Here is a 15,124-nt window from a genome sequence, read left to right as displayed (position 1 = left end):
AATTTTGTTAAAAACATTACATAAAAATAAGAGCATAAAGAAGAGGTTTCCCCAAAACGGGATGCGCTTATTAAAAATTAAGAATAAAAAAAATTAGATTTCTAACCACATTTTTACCAAATATTTTAAAATCATTTTCTCGAAAGTAACTTTTACCTCTTCTTCAGAAAAATCAGTTTTCAGTGTAATGTTACAATCTTTCATTTTATCCACATACTTAATTCTGAAAGATTTTGAAAGTGTTTGATATTTGAAAACTTCATTTCAAACTATAAAACACTATAGCATTCTTTCAAGTGTTTCTATAATTGTTTGAAATATCATATTTAAGCAAAACGACATTGAAAGTGCAGAAACTGACTTAATTCACTATTCTACTGTTTCAAATGTAAAAAAAAAAAAAAAAAAAAAAAAGACTGCTATGGTAAAAAAAAAATTAGGCTTAGCCACACTTAAACAACTTTTAAATTGTTGATAATTCTACAACTATTGCATGCACATTAACTAAAGGCATATAAACCTCAACCGGAAGATAGTAATAATATAATTCAATCAGTTTTTAAAGCAAACAATGCACAATTTACGAACATATAAGAATAAAAATCTGATGTTTACAACACACGAGTTCCTTATACAGAATATTAAATTATACGCATTTTTTCCTGCATTTCATTTACACTTATTGAATTGAATTAAATCTACTTCGTCGATAGCGCCCAAACCCCAATAGAATAAATGCACTTTTTAAAATTCACTATATTTATTTATCATAGCGTTACTCTGGCGCTAGCTTCACTTAACAGCTTTACATCTCATTCATTTTATAACTCAGAATGAAAATATATATACACACACACACACACACACATATATATATATATATATATATATAAATTTAAGCAAATTTAAATTCTTAACAAATACTTATAAAAGTAAAAAAGTAAAAAAGCAAATTCCAACTCAGTTTAAATAAAAATGAATTAAAGCTATTTGCTCATACTTTTAGATACATAGATGATATTATAACTTTCAATAATAATTCTACTTTTGAGAAATTTAAAATTTACCCAAATAGTTTAACACTTAATAAAATGAATACGAATCAAGATACTATTGAATTCCTAGACCTGCAAATTATTAAACACAACAAAATTAAATTATTTGATAAAAGAAGGAATTTCCATTTTCCTACTATTAAACTAATTAATTGGAACTCTAATATCTCTAGAAAAGTAATAGAAAACACGTTTCATAGCCAAATTATCAGAATAAAAAATATATGTACTGAAAATGACGATTTAAAGGAAGAAATCATAAAACTAATTAATGTACAAGTTGATAACCAAGTACCACCAAAATTTATTAATTTATATATTAAAAAGGCAGACCTTTATAATTTTTGGCTCTTTTGGATATGATAACATTACCTTAAACCTTAACTGGAGGGTAATGAAGGATATAAAAGAGTAGAGAAATTATTGTAAATATTTTGTAAATATGTATATTTAATCAATACTGGATTCTTTCCTTTTACTAATAAAGGGCCAACTCTTTTCAAAAGTCTCAATTATAGCCCGAATTGAGTGAAGATTTTAATCTTCTTCTAATTTTCCATACTTTAGCCAGTATTTAGTTAAGTTTTGACATACCAATTAAATCAAGTTCATTAAATTTTTAATATTTTCTTTCATCAAATTTAAGTTTTATTTAACTTCCTAAGGGAATTTTTGAGAAATTTCTGGGAATTTTTATATGTTTTTCAAAAAAAAATTTTAGGAAATTTTACTTTAAAACTTTAATATTAAAACATTTCAATTTTTCTCAATTACTTTAATTTTTTGCAATTTTCACACAAAATATCTTTCACTTAATTTTTTTAACAATTTTCACAATTTTTCAACAGAACACACTTTTCAAATTACAAACAGTTTACATTTTTTTCACATACCACTTCACTTTAATTTCCTTCAAGCAAACATACATCTCTTGATTGGCTCAGTTACTTAACTTCCTAAATAATTGATATTACTACCTTTAGGATTTTTAATTTAATTTAATTTAATTAATATTAATATTTACAAAAAATTTTTTTACTATAACAAAGATAGCAGCTTGACACTCAACTTTACATGCATAAGCGCCATCTATATAATTTGAAGAACACACTTACTTCTATTTCACAACACTTTTGCAGACCCCAACACTCATATAGTAGGTCAGTTAGAATTAAAACTTACTATTTACTTGCTTTAAGTATTTTTTTAAAAAATTTTTTATGTAGTATCTAAGTATTTTCTAAATATGAAATTATATTTTTAAATATATATTTATTTTAAAAATTGTGAATTAGATCTTTTTGTTTCTTTTTGTTTTTTATTTCTTATTGGTTTATATGGATTATGTATAGTTCTTTTATAGTTTCTTTTTATTGATATGCATATTCGTGTAGGGGAAGTTTCTGTAGACAAGGATTTCTAAAATACATTGGTTTCTAATTTTTTTTATTATTTTATAAAAAAATAATTTTTAAAAAATTTAATTTTTTAAAAAAACGTTTAATTCTTGACTTTACTTGCTTGTTTCTAAAAAGACTTATTAGTATTTTCCTATTTGAACTTTAATTCTTAAATGTTAATACTTAAATGTTAATTTCTAAGGGTACCACTTTATTGGAATTACTTTTGGTTTTGACTTTTACCCTTGCCTGCATGAATGACGAAACACGAATTGAATGATAGGGGAGTTAGGTTTGGAGGCAACTTCCCCTTGATAAGTCTGTCCCCTGCCTACTCTACGATCATTCACATATGCATTTTTAAAAAAAAATTGTTTAATTTAATTTAAATTTATTAAATTAGTAGATTTATTTTCATGGATAGATTTTGCACATGATTTGCTTATGCTTCTGAATTTAAATGATATTGTAGATTAGTTCGAGAATTAAATCTTTTACATGTTTGCATATTTTTAAATTATTTAAAATTATTTTGGCTTTTTTCCTTTTTTTAGAATTTAAATTTGCTTTTTTACTTTTTTACTTTTATACGTATTTGTTTGTTTTACGTATGTTTATACGTATTTGTTTGTTTGTTAAATTTGTTTAAATTTAAATTTCATTCCTTGCAGCAATGGTGCAAAGAATATTTAATTAAATATGTATTTTAATTTAATTTTTTTAATTAAACTCAATTTATTCTTATGAAACAATTATATATATATATATATATATCATATATCATCTGAATAATTATCTAATCGTAGCCACATGTTCTATTCAAATACTATAATAAAAACCAAAACGATGTATAAAAGAAATTAAACAAATAAAAAATAAACCGATTTTCACAGGTGATTCAGCGCACGCGCTACCAGCGTATTCAGCGTATTTAATGCGTATGCGCTACTCGTAAACATTCTGTTCGGTCCGAAACAGACTGGAAATAAGTGTATTTCCAAACACTTATTTCCTCGAATTTCATTAGAGATGTATTTCTAATTCAATTAATTCAGTTCGAATTTCATTAGAGATCTATTTCTCATTCAATAAATTCAGTTCGAATTTCATTAGAGATGTATTTCTCATTCAATTAATTCGGTTCTCATTTTGCGGTAAGGCAAAATAAATAAATAAATAAATAAATAAATAAATAAAAACTCAAAATATCTTCATAAAAATTTAAAGATACAGAAAAACATAAAACACCAAATGCATTAAAAATTTTTTAAAAAATTACAATTAAAATTACAGCTTCTAAGCAAAAACAAGCAATTCGGCCAGCGGGTAAGAAGACAGATTTTCTGGTGCACAAAACTGAAAGTTTACTTTTGGTCTCACTCGGCAAAAAGACACTGAAGGCGTAAAAACTAATTTAATTTGTTGTGGACGCTATGCTGAGTCAATATATGAGATAATTTAATAACTTAAATGATAATTCCAGAATGGATTAAGCATAATTTAATTCGCTAAAAAAAAAAAAAAATTAGTCTTAGCCGAACTTAAACAACTTTTCAATTTTTGATAATTCTACAACTATAACATGTAGGTTAACAAAAGGCACAGAACCTTAACCGGAAGATAAGAACAACATAATTCAATCATTTTTAAAGCAAAAAATGCACAACTTACAAACATATAAGAATAAAGAAACTGAGCCCACTGAGCCTAATAACAGAGTGGATTTATATATAAATATATTTATATACTTTTGGTGCGGAGGATTGCCACCAAAAAGGGAGTTTCACATCTACATGTTATAGCAGTCCAACACACAAAATTTCAACGTTGTAAGACTATTCGTTTTCGATTTATGCCAGATACATACATATGTACGCATGTACAAATGCCACGAAAAAAACTCTTCTGAATGCATTTTAAATCAGTTTTATAATTCGTTTGGGGAAAAAGAGTCCTTTATTCTGTGTTACGTACAGCTGTCACGCAAAAACATCATTAAATTGCATTCGATAGCCGTAAAAATGGATATTTTCGTTGAAATATGATACCCGAAAATTTTCGAGATTACAACGATACTTTCTTTTAATTTCGTACCCCCCCCCCCCAAAAAAAAAAAAAAAAAAAAAAAAGAATTTACGGAGCCGAGTTACAGAGTGGTTATATTTATATACTTTTGGTGCGGTCGATTGCAACCTAAAAGAGAGATGCACAGCTACATGTTATAGTAGTCCTATATACAAAATTTCAGCGTTCTGAGGCTACTCGTTTTTGAGTTATGCCAGATAGTAAATACATACATACGTACGTACGTAGATATATGTTCAGACGTCACGAAAAAAATCTCTTCTAAATGCATTTTAATTCCTTTTTGCAACCCGTTTTATGAAAAAAGAGTTCTTTATTTTGTCCTTACGTACAGACGACATGCAAAAACAACGCTAAATATCATTCAATAGCAGTCAAAATGGATATTTTCTTTGAAATATGATACCCGAAAATGTTCGCCATTACAATACTTCCTTTACTTCGTACAAGGAAGTAAAAATAATAAACATTGTAAGATAAACAATTAAAAAATTCCATTAACGTCTTTTTTCGTCTTGCTATTATGTAACATTACAGTAGAAGGGTTCGATACAAAATTTGAGAAATTTTTGAACAAGTCGAAAATCAAGAAAGTTTGGCGACTCTATTAAAGCGAAGCACGATGAGGGCTATATACCTAAAGACAGGGATGCCTTCGAGGAAAGATTTGTAAAGGAAACTGGTTCGTATTTACTTTACATATGGGGAAAATCAAGAAACCACTTATACCTTTGGTATTTGAATCCGAATTAAACCACAAGCAGACATTGACTTATTTACTTCACAGAGGAAGGATGTTATAACAAAGGCGTAGTATAAATAAAATATAAACTATTTTTCATTTCATTGAGATGAGGTCTTTACGGATAAATTATTGTTCATTAAACACATAGCTTTAAATCGTATCTTGTTAACCGATATAAAAGTGATATTCTAGGGTTCTGCAGAGAAGTTTCAGGTAAAAGAATTTGCAGTTTGGCATTTTAGATTATAAACTGAAGGATGTCATGAAATGATAGCATCTTACTGTGTCTATTAGAAAGTCGAAATCGCACATTTTATAAAGAGGAAATATGTACTCCTACATAGTATATGTAAACTGAAGGGGAAATGTAAAGATTTCGAATTCTACGAATCGAACTGCGCTGAAATGCAAACTGCCGGAAATTATGCAAATGGCATCGACTCGTGCTTCCTGAAGTGTGGGTAGCGACTCACCACTAGATTAGAAGACCGTTTTTTGCGGGTCGTTAAAACGTTCTACAGTTCTTCCCTGTCTCTTTTATTTATTTATTTTTTAATTTTACAATTATATATGTGTATACCTGTACCTAAAAAATGTAATAATCGATTAATTATTAAAATTCAGTGATAAAAGAGGTATATTAATAAATTAAACTAAATTAATAAAAAGAAAAATTTGAAGGGTTTCAGATTTTAACGGTATCCAAAAGGGTTTGTTAAGTTTTTTTTACGCTTTCGCTGATCTAGCAATCTACCAGTCTGTTCTTGCATTCACTCTTGCTAACCCATTATTATTTATTTATTTATTTATTCATTTATTATTATTTTGTTATAAGATATTTTCCCCACCTTCTTGGCATGCCTTCATGGTGTGGTGGTCTGCACGCTGGGTGCGTATTCCAGATGTCCGCGGTTCGATTCCCGGCGAAGGCGTTGCTAATTTTTTACCTTGCCTGCTTCCAAAAAAATACCCAATGTCTCTACAAGATGACTAAAAAACACTTTTTTGTCTTTTTATTATTAATTCTTTCTCTTCGCATTAAATATCACTCTCTTCGCATTTAGCCACATAAAATTCAATTCAACAGAAAAATCACAGAACATTTAAAAACAGCATACCTTTAGAATTCCCGATAGAGTGTTAGAGGTTGGTATTCGTATGTTTACATTCGCTATATTATTTCTTTAAGAGCTGCCTAAAATAATTTTAAAAAAGAAAAGTTTTTAATGATTTTAATGAGTCTAGCTAGTGTAATTTCATAAAATTATTTAATGTATCTAATTAGACATCTCATGATTTTAATACATGTTTATTTAAGTCAATTGCATTAAAAAGTAGAAAAATATTCTTAAGAACTTTAAGTGTATCGCTTTAAATCACTCGGTAATTTTCTAGATTAAATTTGAAAGTATCTTACTAAACAAAAACACTCTGGCCCATGGAAGATAAAAGTATTTTATTTCCGGCCACGGCAACGCATTGCTTTCATAGAGATGAGTTTGTTAATTAAAATTGAAAGAGGAATACCTTACATATTTCCTAATGGCAATAGTCTCGCGCTCTGGAGATGTTTTATTTCGAACAGTGTAGCCACTGCTTGCTTTCAGATCATTGAGTTTTTAAGCAAAAATTCATAAACGTTTTGCAAAATATGTAAAAATAAAAAAAAAATAAGTTCGATACGATCATGCTTGTGCATGCAGATTGTTCATTATTTAATTCCTTTAAATATTATACATGGCGTTAATATTTGGTGGTAACAGTTTGAAAAGTGAAACAATGCTTGTAGTGAATCAACGCAAAATTCCATTTCGAGACTAACAGCCCCATTAGATTAATAAGTAAATGGATAATAAATTAAACACACCATAAAATTTAAAATGAAATAAGAAGACAAATGTAAGGTAAAGAATTAGATACATAGCAAGACATGATGGCTAAAGGAAAAGTAAATATTTTGCACTTTAATTCTTCCCAATGAGTTACATTTTCGCATTAATTTTGAATTTTATTATATTTAAAGACTGCTTGACGTATAAGTGCATTCTATAAATATTCAGCGTCCTGAACGTATTTCGACATCAGATGCTTCTTCCTTAGCTGTTCAAGGTTTTCCACATATTTTGCTTTACCAAGGAAAATAAAACATACATTCAGTAACTACTAACAGTCTTATGTTAATATAAATATTGTACGAATAGTAGAATATAAACCTTGACTGGACATACAGGGGTTGGACAAAAATATGAAAACACCTTTAAAAAAACATGTTTCTTTGCTTAATATGGTGTAGGAAACCCGTTGGCATCCAAAACAGCTTGCAGTCTTCTCGGAATGGATAAATACAGTTCCTGTATGTTTGCCAAGGGAATATTATACCATTCTTCCTGCAAAACGGTGGCAAGTTCAGATAACGATGTTGGCGGTGGATAACGAGAACGCACTTTCCGTTCCAATGTAGACCACAAAGGTTCGATAATATTCAGGTCTGGTGACTGTGGTGGCCAGGGGAGATGGGAAAACTCATCCTCGTGCTCAGAAAACCAGTCCTGGACAATGTGAGCTGTGTGAACAGGGGCTTTGTCGTCTTGGAAGACACCATCATCGGGGAACAAAGTTTGTACCATGGGATGAACTTGATCGGCCAAAATGTTCACATAAGTCTTGGCAGTCATGTGCCCTGACACAGTTATCATGGGGCTAGCAAAGAACCACGATATGGCTGCCCAAACCATAACAGAATCCCCGCCATGTTTCACTCTTGGCAACAAGCAGTCTGTATTATAGGCTTGAGATGGCGTTCTCCAGACGTAAACTCGGCCAGAAGTGGGAAACAATGGGAAAGTAGACTCGTGAGACCATATTACTCGCTCCCACTGCTCTATAGTCCAGGCTTTATGACTTAAACACCACCTTTTCCTGTTACGGGCATTAGCATCACTGATGAGTGGCTTCTCCATTTCAGCACGGCCAGCAATTCCCTGTTTATGAAGCTCCCTTCTAATTGTTTTGGTACTCACAGGCTTCGGTAACACAACATTCATTTCAGCAGTAACTTTTGCAGCTGTGGTCTTCTTATTTTTCGTCACAATTGCCGTTAATGATCGTCTGTCACGATCACTCAGGACACACTTTCGTCCGCGCTGTGATTTAGCAGATGATGTTTTTCCGCTTTTCAAATATGCGGAATAAATCTTCGATACAGTACCTCTTGAAACACTAAACACCTCGGCTACCTTGCTTACGGAAGCACCTACCATACGTGTTCTAACAATTTGCCCACGTTCGAAGTCTGTTAACTCTGACATAATGCAATGACAACCTCACATAACAGTACTCCGACAACAACTGAACTGTTTAGCACATTTACGAAGTTGTATAGGTGGCGTCAGTAGTCAAAAATGCCAGCGCCACCTACATATTTCATTAAAATCAATCTTTCTTTTCAAACATGCATTTCACAAGGTGTTTCCATATTTTTGTCCATCCACTGTAACTGCAAGGAGTGGAAGACCATACATAAAACTAAATTTCGTAATTTTCTCAGAATATTTATTTTAAAATTGAAAAATACAGTAACATTTAAAGAATGCCACAGACCAAATGTAGCGTACTACTGAACTAAACAACTTGTCGAATACTCCCCTATTCAATATGATAGATAGCGGTGATTCTTTGCGATAAGCAATTAAACATGAAATCGTTTGGCACTAGTATAAGAATTGTATTGGAGTATTAAAATAGTTTTAAAACGTAATAGAAATAATAGAATATAAATAGCATATGTAAAAATGAATATATGATTCTTTTTAATTTTTTTGAGATAATCCTTAGTATTAAAATCTCTGCGCGTTTGTCCGTTCGTTTGTTTATGACATTATCTCCTCCGGAACGGTGGGGAGTTGAGCTTCGAGAGAGAATCTCCCCGGATTCCAAAAATTCGTGAGAAGCCATTTCGGCTATTAGCCGACATATTTACTAAAAACTCTGAAAATGCTAATTTTCGCCCTCATTTTTTTTTCCAGTGGCAACAGTCTTGCTTGATGGAGGTAAAAATCTGCTTTCTTTAGAAAAGTGTTGCCACTGCTGGCTTTCAAATCGTAGAGTTCCTTAATAAAAATTTTCGAAGTTTTACAAAATACGAAATAAAAATAGCATTGTCAAACATTAAATATGATTTCTATTGCAAAAATTTGTGGGAAGTGATTTCGCCTTATTATCAACTTTGAGCGACTTTAATCAGCCAATATATTAATTAAAATTTCTGAAAGCGCTAATTTCCCACTCATTTTTCCGAGTGGTAGCAGTCTTGCGCACTGGAGATAAAAATCTGCTTTATTTCGGAAGTGTTGCCACTTTTCGCTTTCAAAATTAGAGTTGCTTAATAAAAAATTTGTAAGTTTACAAAATATGAAATAAAAATAGCATTGCCAAACTTAAAGCATATTATCATCATAAAAGATCATATTCTGAAGTTCAAGAAAGCACCCGATTGCATGTGACGTCATTGCATGTCGCAAAATTTTCCTTAATGTCGGCATTTTAAATAAATAGCTGCTGTTGGCAACTTTTCTGCTTGACACGATATATTAATGCCGCGTTAATTCTTTTATTGATAGAGAAAAATGAAATATTACATTAAATTTAAATCATGACGCCATATCTGTTAACTTCGTGTCAAAAGTTTTTGTTTCCTGGTTTGGCAATAAAAAAGTATTGTTGCGTGCGTACGGGTTCGTTACGAAATTAATGCACAAGTCCGATGAAAAATGAACAAAAATTTATTATTATCACAACAAATATGATTAAATGTCCTCAAATAATCGTGCGGTATCACAATATATCACAGTAGTTATCTTCTAACTACTCAAACGTTCAAAAGAACTTAATTCAAAACAGCTAAAGAAAGCTAATCCGCGAATTCGCTACAGTCAACAAGAGCAGTTTTCTAAACAACAACAAAGTAAGTAACTAGAACGAACTGACAGGTGTTTCCTTCTTTTATAAGATTTTAAAATCACGCGCGAGAATTTTCTAGTACTTTCTCGAGATCAAAAAGAGATATTTATTAAATGTTTAATGCACGCGCTCTTGTATTTTCAATTTTCCGGCTTAGGTCTTTTAATATTCGTCACGCGCTGCATTGCGCGAGAAATAAAACCATTTAATTTACAATTCAACTAACATTAGCTATTTAAATACCAAATTCGTAACACTGCCCCCTTCCCAAGGACTGCACGTCCCGGGCAGTACAATCCCTGGACAGGAAGCCAAACTTACAAGTAAGGCATGAATACAATAATAAGCATTACATTACAATAATAAACAACATGAACAATAAATGCAATAAATAAAACAAATCAAATGCTATCGAATACAAATCAAATACAAAATACAAATCAAATGCAAAATACAAATCAAATACTAAATACACATTTAGAAACGGAAAGGACCATGGTCTTACACTATTTACAATTATTTACACTATGTATTATGGCCCTAGTAATGAGCTAACCTTCGTAAGAGTTCGAAGACTCACGGATCCGAACCACGATGTCATTCAGCCTGTTTAGGACTGTGTGCGGACCATCCCAAGGTGATTGTAATTCAGGCCTGACTCCTTTTCGTCAAATCGTGTTCCACAACCACACCTTGTCTCCTTTGTTGAATCTGTGTCCAGTAGCTGTCGTGTTGTATTTGGTCTTTTCTTTCTCCGTCGCCAAGTTGACTCGCTTCCGTGCAGAGCGGTGCATTACTTCAAATCGGGCCTGGACATCTTGCAAGTGTCACTCAGGCGATGAACGCGCATCCGCAGGGCGACCAACTAGGCGGTCACAAGGCAGACGAAGGTCTCGACCGAAGAGCATCTGAGATGAAGAATAGCTCGTAGTCTTGCGTTTCTTTTCGACACTAGTATGATTTCGGCAGCTTCCTGAGCTGGGTCTCTCGGACAAGGCGTCGGCATTTCCAGGTGAGGATCCCTTCTGAGGATGGATAGCCATGTCATCAGATGCTGAAAGCAGTTTGTTGTTTTTCAAGTATAAGGAAAATTTGTATTTCCTTAAAAAGTCCAATCCGATTATGCATGGATCTGTAATATCTGCCACATAAGCCGTGTGATGGTAGGCGGCACTTCCAAACATGATGCTCACGTTTAACTTCCCAGCTATGTCAATATTATCACCAGACTCAGTCTGAAGAGTAACACAGGATGGCTTCCAAATAAGTTTATCTTTAAACTGTTCAACTAAATCTTTCCTAAGGATGGTAACATTAGCTCCTGTGTCAATGATCATATTGAAAGGAACACCATCGATATGCCCATCGATGGACAGTCCGTTACTGTTGCCACTCACTGTAGAAATCTTGAGCGCTTTAAAACAAGGTTTTTCATTATCTGGCAACCTCCGTTCCTTGATATGGTCATTAATTTGTTTCCTGCGTCGTTGCTGAAACATTGTCTCAATTTCCGTACCCTGGGGTGTTCTGCAATTCTTTCGTACGTGGCCTTCAGTTCCACAGTTCCAGCCCTTTGGTTTCTTCTCAATCCTTTTCCGTCCGATAGCATTTAACTCTCTGTTCAACTGGTCTGTCTTATTTTCCGTGCTCTGGGATATTCTGCAGTTCCTTCGTATGTGGCCTTGAACACTGCAGTTCCAGCACTTTAGGGTTCGTTTCCTCTCACCAATATCCCGTCTCAAGGCGTTCACTGGTCTTGTCAAATCATCCGTTATATTATCCGTGCCCTGGGGTGTTCTGCAGTGCCGTCGTATGTGCCCTTCACTATCACATTTCCAACACCTAAGATCCGCTTTGTTCTTATTCCTACTTTGTATCAAAGCATTGACTTGTCTGGATAAATCATCTAAACGAGCCAACAATTGATCCACAGGCTCGTTGACTCGCAAAGCTCTGACTGGATAGCGATCTCTACGAGTAGCTTGCTGCGCTGCCTCGAATTTCACGACGTACAACTGAGCGCTTTTTATGTCCTTTACATCCACCATTCGTAGAACCTTCTGTATTTCAGGATCCCGGATGCCGTCGATGAAGTATTGCAGGGACAGGATTTCCCTTGTTTCTGTCGGGCACTCCGAAAAGGCGAAATGGAACAGCCTTTCTACATCCGTGGCGAGTTCCTGAAGTGTTTCCTTGGTTTTCTGTTGGCGGGATTTTAACTGAAGCCTGCTGTAGTCTTTGAAACACTTCTCCCCAAAGCGCAGCTCCAGTGCGCCAGATAGAGATTCGAAGTCAAGTCTCTAGTTTTCTGGAAGCGTCTGCAGGATATCCACTGCGTCTGCTCTCAGAGAAGCGGCGAGATGACAGGCCTTAGCTTGGAAATCCCATCCATTCGCATCCGCAACTATAGAAAATTGGGACTTATACACTTGCCAGGATGTCTTTCCATCATAAGTGGCTAGCTTCAGTGAGGGTCGAGCAGGCATGGGTAAACATTTAAAACCATCCGAATTGCTCCCTGCTGTCGCTACAAATTTCCTTAAAGTATCCACTTCTTTGGCAACTGCAGAAACCCTGTCATCAATTTGTTTTTCGATTTGGTGTTGAATATGTCCTTGGACGGAAGAAAATCTTTCTTTAATTTGTTGTTGGAAGGCCGAAACTCTTTCTTCGACTCGTTGCTCCACAGCCGACACTCTATCTTCTATTTAATCTTTGACAGAAGAAACCTTTTCTTTAATTTGCCCGAATTTATTTTCGACAGCTCCTATTCTGTCTTCCATAGCCTCAAATTTACTTTCTATTACGTAGGTTATTTCTCTTTTCATTTCGTCTTGACCTGCTTCAATCTTTTCTTGTACAGCTTTTATGTCTTCTTTAAAAGTTACTTGACCAGCTTCCAACTTTTTCTGACCCGAATTCATCTCATCTTTCACAGATTTCATCTCTTCCTTAACGTATTTTTGACCAGCATCCATTTTCTCTTTAATTTCTTCTTTAAAAGATGTTTGGCCAGCTTCCATCTTTTCTTGGAACGCAGCAAAAGCACTGATGAGCTGCCTCAATTGTTCTTCCATCTCTCTTGTTACTGGCATTCAAACCCTACTCCTGACACCAAAAATTGTTGCGTGCGTACGGGTTCGTTACGAAATGAATGCACAAGTCCGATGAAAAATGAACAAAAATTTATTATTATCACAACAAATATGATTAAATGTCCTCAAATAATCGTGCAGTATCACAATATATCACAGTAGTTATCTTCTAACTAATCAAACGTTCAAAAGAACTTAATTCAAAACAGCTAAAGAAAGCTAATCCGCAAATTCGCTACAGTCAACAAGAGCAGTTTTCTAAACAACAACAAACTAAGTAACTAGAACGAACTGAGAGGTGTTTCCTCCTTTTATAAGATTTTAAAATCACGCGCGAGAATTTTCTAGTACTTTCTCGAAATCAAAAAGAGATATTTATTAAATGTTTAATGCGCGAGCTCATGTATTTTCAAATTTCCGGCTTAGCTTTCTTTTAATATTCGTCACGCCCTGCACTGCGCGAGAAATAAAACCATTTAATTTACAATTCAACTAACATTAGCTATTTAAATACCAAATTCGTAACAGTATTTACGAATTGGATGTTGCTTGGAAAGAATTAACTGATTTCATTTTATGCTGAAATGTTTTTATACATTTGATTTCCAGGGGTACATAGAACTTATTAATTTTGCTTCGGCTGCAGCCCGCTAGTTTTAATTTAAAATTCAACATTGTTAGAGATTCTAAGATTTAGCTTTTAATTGCTTAGCTTGTGATCAAGTATATAGTGATGTTAAAAAAAAATCGGAAAGGTTTTTAGATTACGTCCAAAGGGGCGTTTTTTAACGTTTTGTGTGCTACCTTTATTTATTAAATATCATGTTCTTCACACTTAAACCACAAAATTCAATTCAACAACAATATCGAAAAATAATTTTAAAATGAGCATATCTTTAGAATTTCGGATACACAGTCAATGTCAATGTCATAACACAATTAAGAGACAATCGGCATAGTTCGGCCCTTACCAATATATTATAAGTAGGGTGCCTTTAATGATGAGTTGAATCCAGTAAGATGGAACGTACTTCTGCACCTAGTGCAGAGTCTCTAGAAGAGAAGTAAATGTGACCCCATGATGTAAGGATCTGCAGCTTAAGGATTTCTGCCGCTCGGCTATGCTTGTCTTGAGAGAAGCTGCGAATTAATCTTGATCTACAAAGTTCAAAATCATCTCAATGGCTCTCTGAACTATTGTGGTTATTGATTTCATGAGATAAAGGGTTTTCTGAGCTTTGAAAATGTTAATGATTTCTGCTCAATTTTCCTGCGGGTTTTTCTTCTTAAATTTGCCACTGTAAAGGATTTTAGGCATTTCTTGATTAGTTTGGCGTGAAACTTGAATGAATTCGGGGAAGTCATCTTTAGTGGAAATTTCTTATGGTTTTTCTATCTTCTTTATATGATTGAATCTTTTTTTGTATACCTTACAACCACGATAAGAATAGGATACACAGTTTCGCGCGCTGAAGATAAAAAGTGTTCCCCCCCCCGTAAAGTGCTGCCATTGCGTGCTTTTAAATTGTTGAGTTTGTTACTCAAAAATTTGTTAAAGATTTACAAAATATTAAATCAATAATAAAACACATTCCAAATTTCAAAGTTGGTCTTCCACATGCCCATATTCGTAGGCGGATTATGTCATTCAAAATTCGATGGCTCTCTGTACCGTTGTTTTATCATATGCGAGAAATATACATACATTTATGCAAATTTTTCATTATTTAATTTTTTTCAAATATGATGTAGGACTCTTAACATTTGCTGGCAACAGTATGAAAA

Source organism: Stegodyphus dumicola, chromosome 1 (assembly GCF_044657685.1).
Source record: "Stegodyphus dumicola isolate Sdum_Otavi_A_Nest chromosome 1, ASM4465768v1".
Taxonomy (NCBI): Eukaryota; Metazoa; Arthropoda; class Arachnida; order Araneae; family Eresidae; genus Stegodyphus; species Stegodyphus dumicola.
This window is presented reverse-complemented; position numbering follows the sequence as displayed.